Source organism: Protopterus annectens, chromosome 5.part0 (genome assembly GCF_019279795.1).
Source record: "Protopterus annectens isolate FY-2018-M chromosome 5.part0, PAN1.0, whole genome shotgun sequence".
Classification (NCBI taxonomy): Eukaryota; Metazoa; Chordata; order Ceratodontiformes; family Protopteridae; genus Protopterus; species Protopterus annectens.
The window spans coordinates 376,548,425-376,575,277 of NC_056735.1; the positions used below are offsets into that span (position 1 = coordinate 376,548,425).

The 26,853-nt window shown below is 37.1% G+C and overlaps 1 protein-coding gene across 1 annotated transcript in view; it reads left to right on the top strand.

The window, feature by feature from the left end:
- The window catches only part of LOC122802163, a 1,241,087-nt gene that overhangs the window by 660,341 nt on the left and 553,893 nt on the right, over positions 1 to 26,853 (top strand). The gene's annotated exons all lie outside the window — the stretch shown is intronic.

Sequence of the window (26,853 nt, forward strand, 5' to 3'; positions counted from 1 at the left end):
TACAATTATTGATAAATTCTCCCAACTCAACATTAATCCATACATAGTTCACTAGCAGTAAACTAAAATCTAATAGAATTGGTGTTGTTAAGGTCAATTGTTTTTGCACTAGTCAGACAGATATCAAACAGCACTGCCCCACATTTCTTTCTCCTGGACCCCATTCTGTCTAATATATATTTTCCTGATGTGAAAACTGATATCAAATGAAAACACTGAAACAAGTTTCCTGATGATTGTAAAGTGGGTGTAATTATTAACTTCTATTCAGATACTAAAATTCTTCAACAAGGGTTTGATCAATTGAATGCTTGATGTGGTAATTGTGGGGATAACCCCAGTGTTGATAAATGCAGTGCACTTTAATTTGGTAAATCAGCCATCATCACCAGATACATTACTGATAAAACTCCACTTAAAATTGATCCAGTTATCAGAAACTTTTGTACCTACATTGTTAAAACCCGCTCCTCTGACCCCTACATCTGTCTGTGGTTATGAACTCCTTCTACTTTATACAACTTATCCTCCATGGTATTTCTTCAAGGTCCAAAAAAGTTATATTCCTACTTTATTCTTCCCTTAGTAGGCCTATCATTAAATATAATGCCTCAATAAGCATTTAACCAACTTGAGAGACAGCAATGTTTCTTCTCCAAAAGGATCTCATGTCTTACTATCCTTAGCTGCTCTGATAGACTAAAAGTCCTATCCCTGTACCCAGTTTCATATAGGCTCCCAAAGTGAAATCAATTTAGCCTTCAGTGCTTTGAACATCTCCACACCTTTTGAACTCCTTCAATTAAATAGAACTAGTGGTAAAACACCTGCTTTAGAGATCTAAACCAATATCATCTGACATGGCAGGCACATAACCGACCCCCCCCCCATTTCTATACTAGGTTCCCCTTACATATCCAACAGAGTACTTTCATATCAGCTTTTAAAACCAGTCTAGATAATTGGATAAGTGATCGCAAACTTTCACCTAGAATATGTGGGATAATATACTTAATAGGAATTAGGGATTGTATTACTCTCCTAACAATGTTGAGTGATATGGCTGAGCTTCTCGGTGGTCTCCTTGGCTGTAGGCCTGGTAAGAACCCATGAGCCTACAGAAAACAGAAATAAGAAATTAATTAACAAATATGTATGACACTAATGTGTGGCAAAATCCATTACAGTCTTCTGATATAATCTTAGCATCATTGTTTTTGACATCTCTTACTTAGTTTAGAATTTCTACAACATGATGATTAGTGAGATCGTAGAGAAATTGTTTTTAAGTTCAGGTTGTCCCTAAGAATAATCACTTTTGTCTGGGTACATCTTAATGTGGTCAATTTAAAGGGATTAAACACACAGGAATACACATGCGCATGCACACACACACACACACACACACACACACACACACACACACACACACACACACACACACACACACACGCACATACTGATCTAACAACAATCCATAGCTACCAGATCCACTGTCATTTAACTGTGATAAAACGACAGCTGTGTCATTTTCTTTCACACATAGGCTGACCCCCTCCACCCACTATGACTCTTTAATTGGATACCTGCCAATTCTTTCATAGTGGTGAAGTGAAGTGAAAGAAAAGTAATGTTTTCTACTTATACACAGACAAGCACACACACACACATGCACACATATGCACACATATGCACACACACACACACACACACACACACACACACACACACACACACACACACACACACACACACATGCCCCTTGATTGTTTAACTGTGATTAAATGTCAGTAAATCAGTTTCTTTAAAACAATGGCCAGCCACCCAGTTATCACCATTTGACTAGTTGCATTTCAGATATCTGTGATCACAGTAATAAATTCCCAATAATGAATTCAGCTTGTTGTACATACAGAAACAACCTTTTCTTTTCACTCCTTTTAGTTTCTCCAAGTCTTTTGGGTTTCTAATACCATGATGGGAATGGAACCCATTCCTAAGTCAAAGTACGAATAAAGTTCATGAAATTAGTATTGTTTCAGTCTCTGATGTCAGCCACAAGTGCTCTTTGCAGCACCCGCAATTTGCCCAATAATAACTTTGTTTGCAATTTGTATGGAGTTACATGCATTGTTAACATATTTAAATATGATGTTCAATTCTTTTTATAAGACCCCTTGCTCCTACTACTACTGGAACTGTCTGGGTATCTTTCTTCCATATTGCTCTCATTTCTGCCTGCAAATCCTGATATTTTATGACTTTGTATCTGTCTGTACACAAGACACTGTAGTCACTGGGTGTAGAGATTTCAATAATCAATGCTACTTCTGTCTTCTTTTCACGGACCACTATATCTGGTTTTCTATCATCTATCTTTTGAACTGTTGGCAGTGGGTGATCCCATGTGATGTAAACTTCATCATTTTCTATGATGCTTTGTGACTTGTGTTTCCAGTGTTTTTCAGCCACTTCATTACCATAATGTTTGCACAATCCCCACTGCAACAGTCTTGCCACATTATTATGCCTTTCAGTATACAGTTCTTCTGCCATTAGTATGTCACAACCAGCAACAAGATGTGCGACTGTTTCCAATTCTGTTTTACAAAACCTGCATTTGTCTGTTTCTCCCACATGTTCAATGGACTTTGTAAACTAACGTGTATGTAGCCCACAATCTTGGGCTACCGATAGTAACCTTTCATCTTGTGTTTGAATTCGCCTCTCCTTTACCATTTCTATGCTCGATCCTGATTAATATGAGGTTCTTCCAGGAGTTTTCTGTACTTGCAATTATATTTATGCATTTTTCACATTTCTTGCCTTCTCATCTGATCCTTCACCTTATATTCTTTCTTTTGTTTTTTTGTTTTTTTTGGCACATTCAGTTGCCTGATTTTTATCTACTTCTGGTTTGATTTCCATTCCCACTTGATGTTGTTATGCTTCTGCTAGACTAAGAAGGGAAGTCATTTTAGATTTATTCTCCTCATATTTCAAAACTTTCACTACATTTGGGTCTTGTGAGGTCAGCAGATATGTGTGCAGTCCTATGATTGCAGATCTATACATGTAATCAATTTCAAGGAGGCCCATACCTCCTTTGGAATGGGCAATATATAATTTTTGTATGCACTGATTTTTATAAATCATTTGAAGAGCATGAAGCATCCTTCTTGTTTTCCTATCTAATGTATCCAACACTTTTTGGGGTCAGTCAAGCAATCTAAAACTGTAATTTAGGACAGGAAGAGCAAATTGGTTTATAGCCTGAATTTTGTTCCTAGATGTCAACACTGTTTTCAGAATTCATTTTTCTTCTAAAATATTCCTTACTAAGTTTTATTCACATTTATTCATGTTTTATTGTTGATCCTTCATCAATTCCGAAATATTTATACACTTCCTTTTGCTCAAGGTCTTTTATATCACATTCTTGTCCCAAACTGATGTTTTCTTGGTGCTGCAGTTTTCCTGCTTTAAAGGTTGCTTTTGCACATTTATCAAGACCAAATGACATTCTTATATCATCTGAAAAAGTTTTGAGAACTTGCAGTTGTGCTTTCAGTTCCTCATCTGATGAGCAGTACAGTTTTAAATCATCAACAAAGAGATGATGAGAAGTCTATACACTTTGTTGTTTTCTAGGAGCCAAATTATAGCCATGGCCTAATCTGTTAAATAGACAGCTTAATGGATTAAGGGCAAGACAGAATAGCAACTGTGACAGGAAGTCACCCTGGAATATCCCCCTTTGAATTTTTATCCCTGGAATAATAATTTGTCCTTTATCATGGTTTAATTGCAAAGTGGGTCTGCCACTGTTTCATGGTCACTGTAATGTAAATGATCAGTGTAGGGTGTATTTTACACAATATTAAGCACTCTTTTATCCATGAATGTGGGATACTGCCAAATGTTTTTTTAGTAATCAATCCATGCCATACTTAGATTCTTTCCCTTTTTACAGTTTTCCATTATGACTTTATTTAGCAACAAATGATCCTTTGTTTCATATGACTTTCTTTTATTACCCTTTTGTTCTATTGTCATGATTGAATTTTCTTCTGAATGACTATAAACTCTGTCAGCATCAGTTCTGGTGTATAGTTTATAGATCGTCGGAAGGCAAGTTATCGGTCTATAATTTTTAGAATAACTTGCAGGTTCACTTTTAAGTAGGAGCATTGTTTTTCCTGTTGTTAACCAGGCTGGTGTCTGTTTGGGGTGTACAGATAAATTTTATTTATTTATTTATTTATTTATTGACTGAGTTAGTCTGACTGAGCTTAGTGGCCCATTTTCAGTGGAGAACTGGGGAGAAAAGCGCCACAGTGAGATACAATTTAATTACATAAGAGAGTTAGATTATATGCAAAATCAGTAAGTATTCACTACTTTAATGTAAGTATAGTTTTACACTAGTAGTTGATAATGATGCTGTGCCAAGAGTAAAGCGTTAAACCAATACAAGTGAAATACATAAATAGTTCAATATCCTTGTTACAAACAATAATTTGTAGACATTTTGGCTAGTATAGTTCCAAAATAGGAGAGAGTGTAGAGGAAGAGAGCTGTGTAAAGGAGGTTGAAAGGCTAAGATTAGATTGTAGGCTGCTCAAGGAAAAGGACTAGTGAGGTTATGCAGGAAAAAGGGGGTTAGTGAGAATTATATAGGGAGAGTGTGTAGGTGGGAGGGGAGGAGGTGATAGGAGTCTTTGGTGCATGGGAAAGTAGTTTAGGGAGGATGAGTGCAGCGACAAGTCCAGTTTGTTTTTAGGTATTCTCTAGTGGCTGTTCTGAATTGATTAATGTGTTTAAGGGATTTAAATCATGGCTAAATCTTCATATACAGATGTTAATACCTTTAGCCAGAAGTTAGGTAATGCATCTGGGCCTGGGGTTTTCCATTTGGAGACTTTTCTTAACTTTATCCCATTTTCATATCCTGTACATTTGAACTTCTTATTCTTTCTTTTACTTCTTCTATCAATTTAGCATCTTTGTTATGTTCCACATGGTCTTCATAGATATTTCTCCAAAATGTGTCTATTTCTTCTTTTTTGGGTGATCTTTCAATTCCTTTTGCCTTGTTTCCCAATTCTCTATAGAACTTTTGGGGGTCATCAATAAATTGCTTATTTTGTACTTGTCCTTTATATTTATTTGCATATCATCTAAGTTTTTTCACCTGTGCTGAGATTTTTAGTTTGCCATTTGCAATAGTGCAAGATAGATCCTGACCTGTTCTAATACTGTGCGTTGCTTTTATCACATCTATCTTTCTGAGTATTATTGTTGATCTGTTCCCTCTTCTATTCTCTTCTAACAGTGACACTTCTTGCCTTAATTGCTTTATAGTTTTCTCTGTTCGATACTTTTAGGAAGGTATTCAGTTTCTCCCCTTCCTTTCACTTACTACCCTGTGTTTTTGTGGTAGAACTTTATCTGTTATTAATTTAGCTGCAAAGTAATATATTCTGTTTACTTCTTTTGTATCTCATGGATCTCTATCGACAGTCCTAAATACTGTGTTCATTTGTTTTATCAGACGTCTAACTTTGTGTTTTATGGACCTTCTGTGGTTTATTTCTTTCATTTATCTTAATATGTCTATCTATCTCTATTAAATCAAACAACCGTTTTCTTAGCTCATTTTATTCTAAACTGAGGGCACATCCCTTATTTTCCATTTCCAGCAGGCATTCTATAGAAAGTTCCATAGCATCTTCCTGTGACATATTCTCTTCATTTCATCCTGTGTCATCCATTGGGAACTGTTTGGCCTATCTCTCCTCAACATTGACTGCGTCGGAGTTGCCACAGTTTCCTGTCCCTGCCCCTGCTATCCAGCTCTAACTGAAAGTTTATAATGATTTCCTGTGGAATTCTCCAAAATATCATACTATAGTGGCTGATCAGTTGATTCCTGTTCCACTGGTTTCTCCTTAATTTGGATGTCCATTACTCTTTCTTGTGGTGTTTTCTGAGTTAGATTTTCTACACTAAATCATTCACTTCGCAGATACTCCATAACCTCAGTTTCTATTTCTTTAACTGTTCCATTACTAATATTCTTTTCTACTTTTCTCCTTTGTCTTCTTAATTTTTGTATTGTAAAGGTTTCCATGTCTAGATTCCTTTGCCTGTATTTCTCTTCAAATATCTTTGGTGGTGCTCTTTTGTATTGATTAGTTTTACTTTCTACTTTGCATAAATATTACACCATATTAAATCTCTTTTTCTTCCCCATGTCCATATTTCTTCTTCAGATGTCTCTTGATCTTCATGTTTCTTCTTACTTTGGATACTCATTCCACCATGCTGTGATATAACTTGTGTTAGACCTTCTACACCAAATCCTTCACTTTACAGGCATTCCATAACTTCAGTTTCTATTTTTTTTAACTTCTACTTTACTAATATTCTTTTTCTATGTTTTCTATTTGGGGTATTATTTTTCTGTTGTGAAATGTTCCATATCTGGATGCCTTTGCCTGTATTTCTCTTCAAATATCTTTTGGGCTGCCTTGTTTGTATTAATTAATTTGGCTTTCAACTTTGCATAAATACTGCACTATATCAAAACTCTTTCCCATGTCCAGATTTCTTTGTTATACTTTTCAAAAATCTCAAAATTTTGTTATTTATATTTTCACACATCAAAGTTTCTTGGTCTATGTAATGTTTTTCACAAATCTCTTGTATTAATAAACATAAATATTTTTTGAAGCTTCTGACAGTTTTAATTGTGGAATTATTTTTCTTTCCTCTAATTTCTCTCTTAATCTTTTTGTATATCTTATGTCTGGAAATTCTGGGCTTGTTGCCTAATAGTAACAATACATAATTTCTTTCTTATCCTCAATAGTCTACTATATCATCTTTATTGATCTTCTTTGGCCTGTCAGTTTTTGTGATTTTTGTAGACTGCTATTTCCTTCTACTACAGGGGGGGTATCCTCCTCCTGGGACTGGCCTGACCCCATGGCCCCATTGTAGAAATGTTTTCGTGTATTGAGGATTCTACACTGTCATTTTTCCAGTCCTAGCACCAGTGCACTTACCAGGATTGGACAGTTTTTTATCCTGGGTCTTGTGCACCCAGCTATCTTTTTTAATTTTTTACCTACTTCTGTCCATGATATATGCTATATAAATACAGTCTATATATCAGTATCATCTTGGTGAGATTTTGTGAAAAGCAGGGTCTACCATGTAAAGGTACTTACCAAAACTTGAGGATGAATTCAATTTCAGCAATACTACTCTCCTTTGCTTGTTGACTTATCATCTCTCCATTGGACCCCTTTTCACCTATGATCATTTGACTATGTACCAAAAAAACTATGATGGTTGCTGACACACACAGATTAACCAAATGTACACACACACACACACACACACACACACACACACACACACACACACACACACACACACACACACACACACATATAAACACACACAGACTAACTGCATTCCGACTGGGTACATCATGACTATGACTGAGGGAAATAAATTCTTCTGCCCCACTGAAATTTATTCAGCTTGCATCATATGCATCACATCCTACAGTTTATGATTACTCATCTGCAGACAAGTAACACCAGACCACAACACACAGTCTAACTCCTCTCCCCAAATAAAATTATCTTCATTGTTTGAGTCATGAAACTGTGCTGTCAGCACAGAATATGGATTTTTCATCATGCAAAACACTTTATTAAATTCATCATTATCAATGAATACAAACCATTCAAAAACTCTCAGTATAGCACAATACAAACATGTTATTACAGAACCTTCACATCATGAAGACTTACTATCAGCAAAGTGTATTCAGTCAAGAACTGATTTTGGCAACTTTCTATGCTACTAAAGACTTTAATACATTCTAGTCATGGTTCAAGAATGAAACTGGGCTGTATGTGGTTGACACGTCCGATGGTTCCCATCCTTTGTTATTACCAATATGTTTGTTTCTTTCAAGTTAATGGAATCTTTTCCTCTTGTAAGACATTATTCATCAAACTAATGCACAGTTTGATCAAGCCTTCCCCTCCCAATTGTCAAAATTCCAATGAGAAGCTGTCAGATCCTAGCAACCTACCCTTATCCTATCCTTTTAGCTCCATCTTCAGCTCTTCCTCAGTAAAGTTATTTACTAATTTAGCTGCCTTTTCTCTTGTTAGTCTACACAGGTCAATCCCATCTAAATATTCCACAATCGGACCATCCCTATACTCTTCTACTATTTCCAGTTTATAAAAAAAACAGTCTAATAATGCTTGGTAAGACTGCTATGATCCATTGGGGGCCTCTGATTCCCACTCCCTGATCTTCTTTAATTGTATATATGGCCTTTTCCCCCTTATCTGCCTATAAAAAAATGTAATGTTCATCAGGCTATTAGAGACATTCATCTTTTATTTACAAAACTCCCATTTGCTCTAGTTATGCTTTAAGTTTCTTTTCTGGTTGCTAAACACTATCCAATTCTTCTTCTGTGCCCAATGTTGCTGCTTGGTCCTGACTAACCTTTATTGCTACTTCTAGGTAATGTGCCCTCCGTACTTTCCTGACTCCAGTGGAGTAGTGTAGTTTTAGTTTCTTAATATAATTTCATCCCAATATTCCTGCTGTGACTCACACACATGCTCATACATGCATGCACACACATGCTCACATGCACACCCACACATAAACACACACACACTCACACACAGTAACAGACACACACACACACACACACACACACACACACACACACACACACACACACACTCTCACACATCCTATCTAATCATTGTTTAACTGTGATCAAACTAGTAATCCAGGGTAAACAACCCCCAACCCCAAATTAAAAATGCTTGTGAGGGGAAGAGCAGCACCTTCCCACTTATCTTAAATCACCTTCTAGCCAGTATCAACCTTTGTAAAGTTTTGATTATTGTCTGTGTGATGATGTGAGGTATTGCCAGTTATGCCAGCAGAAGTGGGACAGTGGACGTGTAGCATATGCCAGCACAGCTAGCTGAAATTTTGTTAAGAATTATATGTCATTTGTATATCAAACTGATTTGCACAGATGCTTGTGTTGAAACATGTATTTGTAAAGTTGCTTATGTTAAAAATGTACCAACAGTGGGTCCTGACTGTATTGTAAATGATTAAATGTATATGTTTTAACAGAGGATACTGGAAGAGAAGAGGTTAATCTCAGTCCAGCTAACTTTGAAAACAATTTGAAATTAAATTACCTGATAGGCCATAAAGATTGTATCTTACAGTTCTGATTTCAACCAGAAACTAAATGTCTGTGCCAGAGAATGGTTTATTAGCTCCTGTAGGAAGAGTGGAAGTGTTTTATGGTTTTATAGCTTCCAGATGCTATAAAACATCTCGGCAAAGCTCTGTCTTTGTGTATGGTAACACATGAGTGCTAAATTCAGGTTCAGTTTCTGGCAATGATGGTAGCATGGGTACCAGAAGTCAGATGACCAGATGTATGTGATGTCATTCTGTAACATAGGATAAAAATTATGTTTTAATACCAGATGAGACAGAAGTCTCAGAGCACTTTGTTTTTGGAACCTGACAAAGAAGGAAGTCCACTCACCTACTTCATCTTGCCTTTTTCCAGTAGTGACCAAGGAATAATAACTTTTAGATCAGACAGGAAAATATAGTGAGATTAGTTAAGTACTGTTTTTCTGTATCTGTATGAATCTATTCATCTGTGTAATTTTAATATTTCCTGAGGCTGAAACTCTGGTGTCTATTGTAAACAGATATTTAGTATATTCATGTTCTTTTGTTATTTATTATTGAATATATTTAAACTTTTCAATGTGGCTGGTCCTTTATAGAATATTTTAACCTTGAGAGTACTCATATCTATTTGGTGACTCTGTGGCTACTCCCGAATGCCTTACTGCATTGGTCAAACACTATCATTGGTATTAATATTAATTTCACTTAGAATAATTGGTTACCCTCATAAGAGCCTTAGAGTAGCTGGTTTTGGTGTGCCTGGTGGCAGTGTAACTACATTATAGTCTGGTCAGAAGGGGACATAGCTAGCAAATCTGTGCCATCCTTTCCCAGGTGTGTGTGTGTGTGTGTGTGTGTGTGTGTGTGTGTGTGTGTGTGTGTGTGTGTGTGTGTGTGTGTGTGTGTGTGTGAAAATAAAATTTCAAAGAGTGTGTGTGTGTCAGCTGCTTGGAGCAGGGGCAAAGAGCACTGGTTTCACAGACACAGTGGTATAGGACTAGCTTCAACACTCATCTGAGGACTCAACTTTACAGCTGTACCAGTGGGGAGTCTTACTGGGGACCTAAAGAGAGAGAGAGAGACAGACAGAGAAATCCAGACTCCAGACTGAGTGTGTTCCCTGTGTGCACTTAAGGGAAATTGTGCTTGGTGCAGAGATGTATCTGAAAATACTGTGTATCTAGTTTTGTTCCAAGTGAATGTCCCTCTTCAGTGTCAGTGGTGAAGATTCAGGCTCCTTGATTACTGGCCCAGAGGGGGGAACATCACAGCCTGTAACAGCAACATGTGATATAAATTAGTGTGAGGTCAAACCAAGAAACAGAATGGCAATCATGTCATAGCATTTGCACTGGTTGACATAAGTGACGTAGACTGCTACTCCACAACAAATTCTATCCTTTCTGCCATCACTAAGGAATGCTATCCTGAGGTGACTGTATCTCACTCATGTTTATCTCTTGCTCTGGTTTCAGTTATCACTGCTATATCTACCTTTTTTTTCGAACACCTTTATTGAATTATCACTTGTGTCATAGGCAAATTTACATTCATATAAAAGTAATCAAACTATATTAACATAACAAACATTATACTTCACATATATTGCTATACATCATATAACCTAAGCAATATTACATAGATTATCCAATTCTTGCCTTTTTTTAAACAAGAAACATCTTTATTAAACCATCGGTTACTACATAGGCAATCATATATATAAATGAAAGCAAACCACACTAACACAATCCTAGTCACAAGCATTTTACATCTCAAACTGTATTGATACACTCCCAGTTGCAAACATTATACATCACTTATAAACCTTACTTTTAAGTAGAATAATCTATAGTGCTCTTTTTTCTTTCCTATGATGATGCAGAATGCTGCCTTCTAACCTTTTTTCTGTTTTCCAACCTCTTTTTCCTCACTCCACTCCTGCCTACATTACTTTTCTTCCAGTGCTGTTCTCCATTCTAACTTAGTTTAAATGTATGGCAAATTTAACTTGTTTTCAGTCCAGACTTTATTAGGGCTGTCTCACCAAGTGTTAGGTGGAGCCTTATCTACAACATAAATTTCCTGTTCACTCTATGCCTCCACCAGTTGCTTAGTAAGCCCACACCCATGCCCTCTCCTGTCTTAGTTTCATAGTTTCATAGTTTCACTGTCTTGTGCAGTTGTTCATGCATGGGTTGATCTCTGAAATTCTTTTCTGCCTAGGATTACTGGCAACAGGTACTTATGATCATGGCAAGTTTTTGCTGCCTCCTTAGCTACGGCTGTGCTAGCTCAACAATTTCTCTTGATAGGTCCTTTGTACCCTCATTTATAATCCCATAAAATAGACTTTTCTGATCAGTGAGAAAGGTTTTTTGCTTTCAGGTTGGCTCTAGTCAGGAAAAATATTGCTTTTACTGTAACTTTTTGTTCCTCTGCCTAACATTTACCATATGTGTAAACATGAGGATACCATGTTCCTCCCAATGACCTCTTTGAGCTGCAGACCTTCCTGTGTCTATGATATTCCCTTCAAGCTGCCTGTTTTGTTGTTTTATATGGCTCATTAGCTCCCTAATCTTGGCCTAAATGTAACTACTAACCTCTTGATTTCCAGGCTCCTCATCTCAGGTCTTCCTGATAGATTTTATTTTTATTTGGCTGATGTTTCCATTCACCTTTCTTCCCTTTCCTAGACATGTAAGGCCAACAGTCTCCTCACTTACTCTAAAATTCGGTCCCTCCCATTTGCCACTTCCTTCTTCCTTGACGCTTATGTGCCTCACCTACACTGCAGGTTCCTCTTATACTCTTGCTTTATTATCCCTGTGACCTATACCCTCTTGAACATCCATCTTAACCTGATTGCTTAATTTTTGGTTCATTGACTGGTGTGCATTCCTGCTTCTGCCCCTTCTTCAATATAACTATTTGTTTCCATACCACTGCCAAGAACATGCTATATATTCCCCTTCATCTGAGCAGTGACATTATGCTGCTGAAGCTGAACTTTACATTATTTTCTTTAACTGCAGAACTCCCTCTCCAAAATTCCAAACCTCATGCATACTGTGTAGCCACACAATTTCCACAAGCCCCTCAGTCCCCAACCTCTATCTATCCACATCTGACGCAACTAACATATATATATATATATATACATATATATATATATATATATATATATATATATATATATATATATATATATATATATATATATATATATATATATATATATTATATTATATAAATATATATATATAGCCATATATAACTATATACATATATATATATATATATATATATATATATATATATATATATATATATATATATACATAGACATACACATCCAGGCATCAGCTCTGCCAAGCAAGGGATTCCTTTCTTCTCTTAGCCCAGCAGTTGGGCATTACCATCAATCTCAGCAAGTTGTCACTAGCCGCAGTTCAAGTATTAGATTTCATTGGGGCTCGATTGGACATGATTCAAACAAAAGTGTTTCAAACCTCGGAGAGAATGCAGTCTCTGAAGCTACATGTCCTTTGTATTCTTCAAGCTCAGTCACCAACAGCAGAAATGGTATTAAGGGCATTGAGGTCCATGGTGGCCATGATCAATCTTTTACACATTGTGCATTTTCACATGCGGGTTCTTCAGTGGGCCCTTGCGGCTCAATGGTCCATGTTAGATCTCCCATTGTCACACTCTAGTCTCTCAGGTATGCAGTACTCTCTTCTGTGGTGGATTCATTCTCCAGATCTTGTTTGGGGCTGCTCTTTTCTTACACCTCCCCCCTTGGTCATGCTGACTACAGATGCCACCCTGCTAGGGTGGGGGGGCACTGCTTGGAAAGGACAGTCCATGGCACATGCCCCCCCCCACAAGAGCAGATTGCATATCGACATCCTGGAGATGAGGGTGGTGCTTCTAGTGTTGCAGGCTCTCCATGCCGATCTTCCCCCATGAATGATTGCTATCCAGACAGACAATATGTCTGTGGTCTGGTACATCAACAACCAAGGGGAAACCAGGTCTTATCCCCTATGTTGCAAAGCCATGAAAGTGCTGGAGTGGGTGATCTCCACTGGCCATTTTCTGGTGGCGGTGCACATTCCTGGGAGGTCCAGCATTCTAGCAGACAGGTTCAGCAGGTCTATTCTGATGCCTTACGAGTGGTCTCCGAATCCTTCAGTAGTGAGACAGATCTTTCTCAAGTGGGGTCAGCATTGCTGCATTCTCTTTGCCTCACCTTCCAATGCAAAATGGAGTGAGTTTTTCACTCTGAACCCCCCCACCAGGGGAAGCCCCCAGAGATGTTCTGATTCATGCTTGCCCCCCCCCCCCAGTCTTCTGTATGCTTATCCTTCTCTTCCCTTAATACCAAAATACTTTCAGAAAGCTCACAGGCTGAGGAGCTTAGTTATCCTCATTGCCCCATTCTGGCCTCACCAAGTCTGGTTCCCCTCTCTGTGGTCTCACCTGGTGGCTCCACCATGGGTGTTGAATCTAGTTCCGGATCTCATTTCTCATCCTTCAGGGATTCCTCGTTCAGACATTCTGAAACTCACTGCTTGGCTGCTCCAGTTCCCATGATAGTCAAGACTCCCGGCTTATCTTCAAATGTCAAAAGGATCCTGGTGGTTTGCATGTTCTCTGCTTCTGGAGCATTTCAGCAAATGTTAAATAAAATAAAATAAATAAATAAATATAAGACTTTCACCAAAAGGGTGTACTCCAGAAAATTGAGATGTTTTTTGATCTGGGCTTCGCAGTGTGCCCTAGATCCTTTCACTGCCCCAGTTTCTGCGGTTTTAAAAATTCTGGCAGGGATCTTTCAGCAAGGTGCCAGTTCTTCTATGGTCAAGGTCCAATTAGCAATTTCTAATTTTCATGTAGGTGATAACATGGCTTTCTTAGCATCTTCTAATCTTTGCAAAGCCTTCTTAAAAGGCACCTTTCCACACTGCCTTGGGATCTTATGTTAGTTCTGCAAGTTCTAGTTTTGTCCCCCTTTGAGCCTGCAGCCTATGTGGACTTGCAATTTTTGTCCTGAAAGATGGCCTTTTTGGTTGCTATTACTTCTGCCAGGAGGGTTTCGGAGCTTCAAGCTTTGACAGTCAAGCCTCTTTACATGATTTCTCATAAGGATAGGGAGTCCTTGCATACTAATCCATCCTTTCTTCCTAAGGTAGATTTGGAGTCCAAAATTAATCAGGTGATTAAACTCCTGGTCTTTTTCCCAAATTTTCAAAATAAGAGAGAATACAAATTGTATTTGTTGCATGTGCACAGACAGTTATGTTTTTACCTGCACAGGACTAAATCCTTTCATAAGTCTGACCAACTCTTCATTTCCTACTCTAAACCCTTTTTGGGTAAACCAGTATCGAAGGTTACCATTGCCCATTGGATTTCCCAGTGTACTACACTGGCATATTCTGCTAGGGGTTTATCCCTGCCAGGTCATGTGAAGGCACATTCCACTAGATCTATCTCTACTTCAGCGGCCTTTTGGTCCAGAGTTTCGTTAGATGGCATCTGCACTGCAGCTACTTGGGCTTCATCACATACCTTCATCTCGCATTATAAGTTGGACATCATATCCAGGAAGAGGGCATCCTTTGGCTCCGTCGTGCTCTGGAATATCCTTCCATGAGGGCCTCCCAGGTGTTTAGTAGCTGGGGACTCTGTCCCACAGGTTGAAGACCAAATGAAGACAACAACTTCAGATAAAGAAGTTATGTACTCACCATAACATTCCATCTGAGTTGTTGCTCTTCATTTGTCTTCAACCATTCCCTCCCTCCTTCCCCCTGCCTTGCATAGACTGTGTGGTGGTTTGGTGATTAGAGGATGTGGTCACCACCAGTGTGTTTCTTACTCTCTCTTTCTTGCTTTTAGAGACATTTAGCATGGGACAAGGTGTTGGGTCAGGTGTGGATGCTAGGTTAGGCAGCAAACTCGATCTGAAGGGAGGAAGGAGACAGGGGCATTATGGGAAGGGGAAGAGCTTGGAGCTCAGATCAGATGTTGGATATGCAGCCAAGTTGAATCCATGCCGGATCTGGTAACCCACAGGTTGAAGACAAATGAAGAGCAACAACTCAGATGGAACGTTATGGTGAGTACATAACTTCTTTTTTAATCATATGGGATTTCGAGCTTCAGAAGGGAATCCATACATACACACACACACATATAAATATATATATACATATATATATATATATATATATATATATATATATATATATATATATATATATATATATGAAGATAGATATTTTTCATGTGTGTGTGTGTGTGTGTGTGTGTGTGTGTGTGTGTGTGTCTGCATGCGCTGTATGAAGATAACTTTTTAATCCAACTAGGTTTTTATAGTTCAAATGTTTCAATGTTTTCAGAAATACTACACTTTTCACATTGGAAATCAGAAGAAAAAGCAGTAGCAGTTAAGAATATTAGGTAGCAGACAGATGGCAAGGTTGTGATGTCACAAGTAAAAAACTGCAGATTTTGTCTTGCCTATTTCAAGACTACTTTGAAAAGCTGAGACTATCCTTTGAGCCAGATGCAAATTGCATGTATACCCCTTGCAGGAAGCTCTGATGTTACAAATACATAACAGGTAGATTTACAAAATGATCCGGCCTCTGTATTGTTTGTTGTACCTCAAAAACACATTAAGGAATGATGTACTAAGAAAAAGAATACTGAATATTACTTTTTTTAACTGATGCAAGGCTATAGTTTGGTATTTATTTCCCCTATTTGGGGAAGAATCTGATCACATAGGGTCCGGATGTCTCACTCTCCTCTTATTCCCTCATCCACCCCCCTCCACTGAAGATGGAATAAATGCTCCACCAGTTCTGAGAAAGATTGTCAGCCCTGATCAGGGAGGGCAAGCTGACTGTTTACAGGAAGAATACAGGGAAGGAGAGGCACCAATCTCCACAGAGGGCCGTCTAATTCACCATGACTACACCATGAACAAAATACTATAAAAAATAAACCTAAGCATAAATCTCCATCCATTATACAAATCAACTATGCAACAGCCCAAAATACTAAATCCAACCACAAAAAATAATACAAACCAGAATGGTATAAAAAATGTAGTTTGTTTCTTCACTTCAGAAGGAAAAATAAATAAATTAAGCAAACATACAAGAACCAAAATATACATTTACAACTAACCAACACTGAATCCCACATCTAAATCATACACACAACTATGTCAGCAAAAAACTAAAATAATAGGAAAACCTAAGAAAAATAATGCATAAAATGTGTTAAAAAACACATTGAAAATTAAATAAAGTGCACCAAATGTACAAACACAGCTAAAATGATGTACTATAACAACAAAACAACTAATGAAAATCACACCAAATATTTAGAAAACTCACTTAAGAAAACACTGTCCTACACACCTATACTGAAAGATGCTGGAAAAGAAACAGCCTAAGGTATCCTAATGGCACTATACTCCAAATTCAAAAAAAAAAAAAACAAAGAATGTGGCTACAGTTGGTGGGAAACAGGAATGTAAACAAAATCAATGAATCAGTCAATAAATCAACTGAATATAATTGGTTGCTGGATATAAATGAACTACTGTACACTTTGGTGTATGAAATCCTGGTTTTAAACACATGGCTGGACCTCTCATTTTAAAAAGTATTCCCAAAACCCACAGTCCCATATATTTAATTCATTACACTCCATCCATCCATCCATCCATACACTCAAGTCATAGCCCATTGCCATAGTAAATCCATGAACAGCTACTACCTTCAACATTCTTTACTAGACAAGGGGGATGGAAGGAAATAGACAAGCCATCTTCAGAATTACTCAGATACAAAAGCACACACACACACACACACACACACACACAACACACACACACACACACACACACACACACACACACACACACACACACACACACACACACACACACACACACACACGTATACACACACACACACACACACACACACACACACACACACACACACACACACACACACACACACACACACACACACACACACACACACACACACACACAAACACACACACCTCTGAAGAGTTTAAAAGGCACCAACCTACATTTCTCATGTCTTTGGAATGACGAAGGAAAAATGGGCACCCAGAGAAAACCTACACAAACAACCAGGCCAACATGCAGAGTCTACACAGTAAGCACCCCTGCAGACTCAGAACAAATGTATAGAACCTCTTGCTTCATTTCTTTGGGATAGAGTGGCGAATGTATATATGGCGCTTGAGATGGTTTGAATGGTGGATACATTTCAGAGTCTGCAGCAATCAGAGGGAGGCTATAGCTGAGAAAGTAATTATCTTTACCTCTAGTATTCCTACAATGTTTAGAAAAAAAAGGGAAGATACAATTCACCTAGAATAAGGGAAAGTTGATTTGTGGTGTGTGTAGTCCAAGTGGATATGAAAATGTAGGAATTGATCCAACCAAATCCTAAAATATTTCATATTTGAAGCATGAGGGATTTGAGGGATTGGGTTTCTTAGGGAAAGGTTTTACAGTGACATTTGTCCAGATATTAGGTATAATATTAAGGATAATATATAGGCTGTAGATGATTTTCAGTAGTTATGTTGTGTCTGCAGTGATAAATAAACCATGGGTGAAGGTTATCTGTGCCAGGGGATTATCGAGTTTAATTTGTTCAAGCAGTGAATGGATGTCCTTGGATGTAATAGTTCTGAAGCAGAATGTGGGGTATATGGCAAGGAGGTGAGGGTAACAGAGGCAGTTTGGAATTGCTTAGAAAAAGAGATGGGAAGGTTGCTGAAATGAGAACAGAAATCATTTTGCATATATTTTGATAACAGGAGTGTCTCATGACTGTCTTTGTACTTTGTGCTTTGAGATATTTGTTTTCTTTTGATGAATTTTAATATCAGGGTTGTGTTAGCAATTGTTAATTTTGTAGTTTATGTTTGTTACTTTATTTTTAGTTAGCTTATATCAGAACCAGGTCTAGTTTGTCAATAATGCAATTTTCCAGTTGGCTAGTTGAAGTCAGTGCTTTTTATTTTATTTTCATTCTTTCAATTTAAGATTTTTCATTCAAGTATGAATTCATTCCATTTCAGGGGTTTTGATTTAGGTCAGCAGTGTTATTTGTTTTGGGGGGTGCATGAGCAGTTGTTTTTGCAGTGTGAGTTACTTTTTATTTTTTTCTTTGAAATGAATGGGAGATATGGGCCAGGTTTTATTTTGTTTTAATTTTTTTTTACAAATAAGTAATAGTTGAGATTTGATTTTTTTACATGGGCCATGGTGTTTTAGGTGTGTTTGGGGGGTGTTTTGAGTCTGCACTCTAGGGCAGTAATTAAGGAGCCTCAATCCTAACCACTGACACTGGAGAGGGACGTTCACTTGGAACAAAAATAGATACACCCAGTATTTGCAGATGCAGAACTTTGCATCAAGCACAATTTCCCTTAAGAGCACACATGGAACACTCTCAGTCCGGGGTCCACATTTCTCTATCTGTCTACCTCCAGGTCTCCAGTAAGACTCCCCACTGGTACAGCTATAGAGTTGAGACCTCAGCCAAGTGTCTATGCCAAGTCCTCCAGCACCCTCTCTGTGAAACCAGTGCTTTGTCTCCCTGCTCCAAGTAGCTGGCATATACACACACATTGAGATTTGATTTTCACACACACACACAACCACACAAACACACACACACACACACACACACACACACACACACACACACACACACACACACACACACACACACCTGGGAAAGGCTGGCACAAATTTACTAGCTATGCCCCCTTCTGCCCAGACTATAAGGTAGCTACACTGTCACCAGACACCCCAAAGACAGCTACTTTAAGGCTCTTGCAAGGGTAATAAATTATACTGAGTGAAATTAATATTAATAGAAATAGTAGTTTGCCCAACACAGTAAGGCTTCCAGGAGTGGCCACAGTGTCACCAAATAGATATGTCTTCTCAAAGTTTAAAATATTTTCTAAAGGACCAACCACAATGAAAACTTTAAATGTATTCAATGATAAATAATAAAAGAACATGAAAATACTAAATATCTATTTACAATAAACACCAGAGTCTCAGACACAGGAAATATTAAAAAAGAACACAGGTGGACAAGTTCACACAGTTACAGACAAACAATACTTACCTAATCTCACTATCTTTTCCTTGACTGATATAAATAATTTTTATTCCCTGGTTACTTAATAGAGCAAGATAAGATGAAGTAAGTGAGAGATCCTTCTTTTTCAGAGAGTGCTTTGAAACTTCAGCCTCACCTAGTATTAAACATTATTTTTAGTGATGGATTACAGAATGACATCAAATACATCTGGCCATCTGACTTTTGGTTCCCATGCTTTCCCCCTTGGCTAGAAGCTGTCAGGATTTATCACATATGTGTCAATAATGCACACACACAAAGACTTGCTAAGATCTGCTGCAGCTCCTGGAAGTCAAAAGAATTTCAAACCTCCACCCTTCCAGAGTAGCAAATAGTTCACCATAATAACAATGCAGAAAGCTTCCTAGTACAGACTTTTTGTCTCTGGCTGCATTGAGAACTGTAAGATACAATCTTTATGGCCTAAATTAAGTAATTTAATTTAATACTATTTTCCAAAGTCAGGTAGATTGAGATTAACCTTTTCTCTTCCAATACCCTCTGTTACAATATATGCATTTCAACAGTTAAAATAATACATGTACATTTCTTCCTCTGTCCAGCAGGACATACTGTTGATACATTTTTAACACAAGCAACTTTACAAATACATTTTCACATACAAACATCAGTACATATCAGTTTGATATTCAAATAACATATAATTCTTTACTAAATTCCAGCTAACTGCACTGGCATATGTTACATAGCCAATACCCTACTTCTTCTGGCATAGCGGGCAATACCTCAAGTCATCACAGAGTGTATGAACTTTTACTTTAGTTTTTAGTGAACAACATAAGTGCAATAGGTTTAGTGGAATGTTTGTAGCTTAGATGGCACAGCATATGTACCTCATAGGTTCATAAGTTCATAGGTTCATTACAAGTCTAGCCAATAACCCCTATTCAAAAATTCCCTCCAGCATCAAGGAGGGTAATACAAGATAGAATGGGGAGAATATGAGGCTGCCAATCCAGATACTAAGTTTACTCTGCCTAACATGCAGGGAATGTTTGTTCCTGATGTAGATTACATTGGGATATGAGTCTATAATGCCAACATGTCTTATTTATCTGTTATAAAGGTTTAGTTCATGTATTTCAGGAACCATTTTTCTGCAAAAGAATATGAGGTCAAAGAGGGTTGGATCTTTCATGGCTCAAAAAATTAGCCACAGATTCCCATGGTGGAGCATAGGTCTCATATTCTTAAGAAGTCAATGTGGAACACAGACCCTGGCAATGTGTAATAAACAGGCAAAATGTGGAACACCCTATTTTCACATTGTGCAAAAATGCACCATTTCCATGGTGCCAAGCTGAAGTGGTCTTTCAAGCAAAATCAGTAAGTTGAAGTACATATAAACCATAAATCTGAGCACATTTTGGAAGAGACATTTAATTTTTAAACAAGTCTGAACATTTTGCATGTAACTATGAAGTAGCTGTGGTAGGCAACATAGATAACTGCTGTCTCAGTGCATGTCTGGGGGAGATGTTTCGTCACCAGCATCAGTCACAGTACCTCTGTATAGTGATGAAATTTGTACATGCACTATGAAAATTTAGCAATCTGGCATACCTCCTCATCCCTACCTCAAAAGACAGCCACATTCTATGTCCCCTGTGATGTAACACTGAGATGAAAGTGAAAAAAAAAACAGAACACAGTAACATAATTCAGTTTGTTTCTGTCAGACAGATATCAGCTCCAAAAGTTAGGCACCTGCATGCACACCTGGTGTTCATAGGTTAGAAATATAAACACAAATGGATTCCTAGCCAAGCAAGCCTGTTTAAACTCAGTGAAGATGAAAGCCATATCAATATAAGCAAAGTATTTGTTCAGTCAAAAACAGTTAGTAAAGTGCTGGAAATGTGTGGTGGCTGTAAAATAAACTGATATACAATAGTCTGGACTCATTTCTTATTTTTGGCTAATAGATTTAAAACCTAATCGTTGACTCACTTTTGCCCTGGCTTTAAGTGATTACATTTTTTGTTTTCTCATCTATAATTCTAATTAAAAAGCATTAAGTCATTCCTGAGCAGGTAATAGCTGTTAAGGTTAGGAGTCTTTTAAAATCAGTAAATGAGCCATGGATTAAGAAATTGGTCTATAGTTTGCAAACCATTTCTATGGGTCCAGTTTTAAGTCATATCAAGTTCTTTATTTGAGTAGATAGATGTACTGGTCCTAATAATCAATATAATTGTTCAGCATTCCATAATGAGATTTTGTGTTGCTTCTAAAAGAAGTGGTTATGATAGTACTTGCAGAAGAAACCATGGGTAGGACCCAACAATTTAGAAAATGTCTTATTAGTCTTCAACCCTCACCCTTTGGCTAGGATTGTTGATAAGGTGTTGTTGACTTTGTGACTGGAGTATCTTTCAGCCAATTGGCTCCTAGATATTTCCTAATCTCCCTTTTAGGAATATAATAGCACTGAGACTGTCAAAGTAAAGGAGGTCAATGTATTCTTACTACATGAATTCAGAAGCAGTCTTTGGTCATGGTTATGTTAGATGTCTAAATGGACCATAAGATTTACCCTTCAGAAAATTCATGCTAATTCAAAACCTATTATTCTATCAACTTTATATATTTGTAAGAGCAGTATTTAAAAATTGCCCCTATTTTTGGGCCTTTGTCCCGAGTCTATATCAGAAGATCGAAGTTTCAAAACTTTGAATCTGATATGGTTGACACCATATGATCGAAGTTTTGAAACTTCATATCTTTTAATGGAGATCTCTGTACAGTGTGGAAAGGGAAGATTTCCCTTTTCTGCACTGTAGTGCGATTTCGGAGTTGGTATATTTAAGTAGTGGGGGGTATGGGGGCACAGCCCCCCACATGGGAGTGCAGGGGGGCTTGCCCCCATGCTTAGACCATTTAAATGGTTTATTTTTGTAGGTTGTTGTGTTTTATTACATTTTCTGATGTTTCAAAACTTTGATTATATGTTGTCGACCATATCAGATTCGAAGATTTGAAACTTCAATCATGTAATATAGACCCTTTGTCCCACCATTATTTATAGCTTTGTTCAGATTTCTTGGTCTAAGAGGTTGAGAGATGTGGCAGTGCTCCTCATAGATTTATGGTGTTCCTCATAAAATACAACCAGATTTGAAGTTGAGAGGCATGGCAACTGCCATGTAAAAAAGTATAAGCTAACACCAATTAATAAGCAGATCGGTTGCATTGCTTTTATTGTACTGATAGTGATGTTATTGCAGGTGGATAAAGTCTTAAGCTGCCTTTCAGCCTTACCACACCCACTACTGTGTGTCAATCAGGGAACCCCAAAAACTGAACAAAATGTAAGGGTTGCACTGCAGTGCAGATGTAACATGAGAACAGTTGTTGTTTCCATTTGTGAGACTGTGTGCTAGTGTAAACAGCACAATAAAGTAAGACTTACAGGAATGGAGGCTTCCTGTTTGTTAGATCCACTGTTTAAGCAGCTTTAGTGTCCTTTGTGCACCCAACTGTATACCTTTCCAGCAGAGTTACCTTGCCAATACTTTTTCAGCAGGTAGGAGGCAGAGGTTGTGTAGAAGCAAGGAGGGTGTGTGTTAAGCAATCTGAATAAATAGGATTATTAGGGTGGCACATGCTGATCCCCCTTTTAGCGCAGTACTAGTTTTGGCATCTGTTTTTCTGTAAACCAGAAAAGGTACTGAAACTGGATTCCACCCATTTCTGTTTTTTTCCCTTTCTTGGCAGTCTGTATATTGTTGTCGGAGGTGCAGTGAATTAACCTGTATATGTTGGAAATTCTTACTATATGTGGTGGAATCCTGCCCTCAGGAACACTTAGTTGATTGGCTAAGTGCTGTTTCAATGTGGAACAGCGGAGCACTTATTTGTTTGATTTGTATACCGCAATGCCAATCGGAAGTAATTGCGGTATACTAACCAATCAAAACTCATGTACAGAGCCAAAGCTGTTCAATGCAGAACAGCAGAACAGTACACTAGTTAGGGGCTGAATGCGGTGCGTTCCACATAATCTAGAGCATTTGGCCGCCCAGTGATGGAGTCTGTAAGAAACTGAATACAGAGATAGTGCTGCCAGTCTGTCCTGATAAGATTTTTATAACCCGTGCTCTATTTGCCTTTACATTTCTGAGATCTCTGAAATTAATTGATATGCTCACAAATACATATCAAAAGGAGCATTATATTCAATAATGGGTCTGAGGAGATATGAGAAAAGGAGAATTAATACTTCTTTAATGGAGCTACTTTTGGAAATTATTTGAGCCTAATAGAAGACTATACACACACACATATATATATATATATATATATATATATATATATATATATATATATATATATATACATATATATTATACAACAAACAGGCAACAAGCCAATTAAAGGCTATATTAAGTCTTCCGGTGAATAGGCAAAGCCTTCAGAGGAGTTTACCAAAAAGCAGTCACACAATAACAGCACATTTAAATAGTAAAACCAATTAAAAACAAGTGATTAAATAATCAGTCAATTAATTAACAAAATTAAATAACATACTTCTAGTTGCATTCCATATTTAACCCCCCCCCCAAATAAAGTACTATTCTTAAGACTATTAATAGTTTCTTTGTACAGAAGTTACTCTTTTAAATTTCTATCCTATGTTCCTGCAATCTATTCTTAAAAGCTCTTTTACACTCCTCTATGGGTATTAAGTTACAGGGGCATTTAAGAGCATAAATGATACTCTCTGTAGTCTAGTAATATCGCAAAATAGACATAAAATTAATTTTAACATATTGCCTATGCTATGGCCCTGTCTAAACACAGTTTTATGGCTGTGATATAATATATTGCTAAAGAATTATTTCCAATAAAATGTAATTAGTTCAATTAATTTATCTGTAAAGGCACTGTATGTAGTAAAAAAATATGTTGCGTGTTTATCAACATGACATAAATCTTGTCTAGTATTTTATATTTTTTTTATATACAATAATTGATCTATCTTTTGGCATATTTATCACCTTATAGTAAGAGTCCATGGCAAACTCTTTGTCATAGCTTCTTTTAATGAACATTGGTACTGTATGTTTACATTTGCATACAAAAATCATTATGTTTACTACAAAGCCTGTGCAGCCTCAAAAATTCACCCTAAGACAGTTACAAAAGTAAATGCGGAGGATGACAGCTGCTGCCATATAAGTACCCATCATTTGCATTAGTTTTCCTATGAACAGTAGTTCTAAGATTATTATTATCTTGTCCATGTAATTCCTAATCTAAAAAAACTTGTACTGATACCTACTTGGCAACCCTAAAAAAAGTAAAACCAAATAAGTTATCTTGTAAATATTCATTTAATTGATGTACACTGTTTACCACCCTGGCAGATAAAAATCAGATCATAATGTATCTAAAACATTTAACATGTTATTTCATAAGCTCATGTTCATACATATACATCACTTCAACAATCCCATTACTAAGGTGTTCGCATTGCAGTGCCTTGAATTTGATAAAAAATAATTCTTCATTAAAAAAAATTATCGATAGTTAAAAAAAATAAACTAAATCAATAATATATCAATTCCTGGGACTTTCCCCCAAATAATAATTTAATGCCTCTATACCATGAGAATGACTAACATTAGTATATAGACGTTTAACATCTAACATTATCCAATACATAACATTATATAAAGCATGGTATCTTATTTTATTCAAAATGTCTCCTGTATCTCTAATATAGGATGGCAACTTAATGATATATGAATACAAATATTAATGTAGAAATAAATCCATATTCCTTAAAAAGTAACCACAAGCAGATGTAATAGGTCATATGTGAGGATCTCTAATATCTTTAAGTATTATGGGAAGACAATAAAAGGCTGCAACATTATTTTTTATTGACATCACTGCCATCACAATTTAACATAGCTTGTTCATATTCATCTTTATTAACTCTTCTATAAGTGTCAGCATCTTCCAGATATAAATAGCACTTACATAGATGTAGCTTATATTGCAAAATAACAATATGATTGCCGTTGTCTAAATTTAAATACAAAGCATCACTATCACTCAGTTCATTAAGGGCATTCTATTCTGCTTTAGTCAAACTGTAATTAAATATTTTTTCTGCAGCATAAATTCAGAATAAACATCATCAACATCAACTAAAATGTTAACACACTCATTACAAAATGGCGGTATATAATTACTGTCATACTTAACTTTTAAAATAAGTAATAATAAACATTAACCCATTCTTTATCAGAAATATAGAAATAAATCTATCATCAGAATCATCAGAAAAATCCTGTTCACGGTTAATATCACTATTAATATTATCCAAATAATAATAACCATTGTTATCAAGTGAAAAAACAATAATGTAGATGTTAATTTAACCACCAGTCTGAAAATCTCCATTTTAATTCAGTGTAAACAAGGCAACAGAGTAGGAATGAACTTTGGGCCATGTTTTGCAATGGAAACATGGCAATCTACCAAATTAAAACCAGATAAATTTATAACAGAAAAGTAATTTGTGCCAAGTTCAATAATTTGGGAATCACAAACTGAAGGTGTAGAACCAACAGTAGCCATGCCAAACTGTGCCATATTGCCACCTTCTTTTCTTATTTGGATGCTGCTGTTGTCCCTCAGTGGTATTATAGCAATTTGCATTATTTTCCCTCTTCCTACTCCAGATGGAAAGTTGACTGTCTCCTAAAGTCTCCACAAAATTGGCATATAAATTCCTCTGGTTCCTTGACATTTGGTAAAGTTGGAAAATATTGATTGGCTGCGGTGGCACACACCACTTCTATCTCCATGTCCAACTGGATGAATGTTAGTGCCACCATCACTGAAGATATTGTAGTGCTGTATGTTGTCTTTTGTTAGGGTGACAGTGTAGAGAAGGGCCATAACAAAATACACACTTCTTATTAGCATGTGGAAGTGTTTAACATACTGCCACCCACTGTCATCAGTGGGCATGACACCCAACCTTCATTATTAGGAAGCCTTACCAATAGTGTCCATCCTGGTGATTGTCTCCCAGTCATATGCCACCTCTGCTAGGAGGAACCCTATATCCTAGTGCAGCAAGCCACTGGAGTGACCCCTTGTCACAATCATATAGTGGTACCCCCATTCCCCTTACAGCAATAATTTATCCCTGGTACAGCGTACTAATAATGTCTGGCTACTATGTCATGCTCTGCCTGTCGTGTGTGTGTGTGTGTGTGTGTGTGTGTGTGTGTGTGTGTGTGTGTGTGTGTGTGTGTGTGTGTGTGTGTGTGTGTGTGTGTGTGTGCGTGTGTGTGTGTGC